The 821-nt window shown below is 45.4% G+C and overlaps 1 long non-coding RNA gene across 2 annotated transcripts; it reads right to left on the bottom strand.

Moving 5' to 3' along the window:
- On the bottom strand, positions 1–812 carry LOC127917805 (uncharacterized). Of its 2 annotated transcripts, none has more exons than XR_008097740.1 (4): positions 649–812; positions 298–603; positions 91–252; positions 1–39 (listed from the first exon to the last, which is right to left on the bottom strand). It is a non-coding gene; the product is annotated as an uncharacterized LOC127917805 (long non-coding RNA). The 2 variants fall into 2 exon arrangements; XR_008097741.1 differs by having other exon boundaries at positions 91–324; positions 514–585.
- Between the last annotated feature and the right edge of the window lie 9 nt (positions 813–821).

The raw sequence follows: 821 nt of genomic DNA, 5'->3' as shown, positions 1-821 counted from the left end.
GTCATGTTAGACCTCCTCTGGTTGTATGTCATGTTAGACCTCCTCTGGTTGTATGTCATCTAGACCTCCTGGTTCTATGTCATGTTAGACCTCCTCTGGTTGTATGTCATGTCAGACCTCCTCTGGTTGTATGTCATGTTAGACCTCCTCTGGTTGTATGTCATGTTAGACCTCCTCTGGTTGTATGTCATGTTAGACCTCCTCTGGTTGTATGTCATGTTAGACCTCCTCTGGTTGTATGTCATGTTAGACCTCCTCTGGTTGTTAGACCTCCTCTGGTTGTATGTCATGTTAGACCTCCTCTGGTTGTATGTCATGTTAGACCTCCTCTGGTTGTATGTCATGTTAGACCTCCTCTGGTTGTATGTCATGTTAGACCTCCTCTGGTTGTATGTCATGTTAGACCTCCTCTGGTTGTATGTCATGTTAGACCTCCTCTGGTTGTATGTCATGTTAGACCTCCTCTGGTTGTATGTCATGTTAGACCTCCTCTGGTTGTATGTCATGTTAGACCTCCTCTGGTTGTTAGACCTCCTCTGGTTGTATGTCATGTTAGACCTCCTCTGGTTGTATGTCATGTTAGACCTCCTCTGGTTGTTAGACCTCCTCTGGTTGTTAGACCTCCTCTGGTTCTATGTCATGTTAGACCTCCTCTGGTTGTATGTCATGTTAGACCTCCTCTGGTTGTATGTCATGTTAGACCTCCTCTGGTTGTATGTCATGTTAGACCTCCTCTGGTTCTATGTCATGTTAGACCTCCTCTGGTTGTATGTCATGTCAGACCTCCTCTGGTTGTATGTCATGTCAGACCTCCTCTGGTT

Source organism: Oncorhynchus keta, unplaced genomic scaffold, assembly GCF_023373465.1.
Source record: "Oncorhynchus keta strain PuntledgeMale-10-30-2019 unplaced genomic scaffold, Oket_V2 Un_contig_12145_pilon_pilon, whole genome shotgun sequence".
NCBI lineage: Eukaryota > Metazoa > Chordata > Actinopteri > Salmoniformes > Salmonidae > Oncorhynchus > Oncorhynchus keta.
The sequence above is the reverse complement of the archived record's forward strand: the minus strand, read 5'-3'. Positions and strand labels throughout refer to the sequence as shown.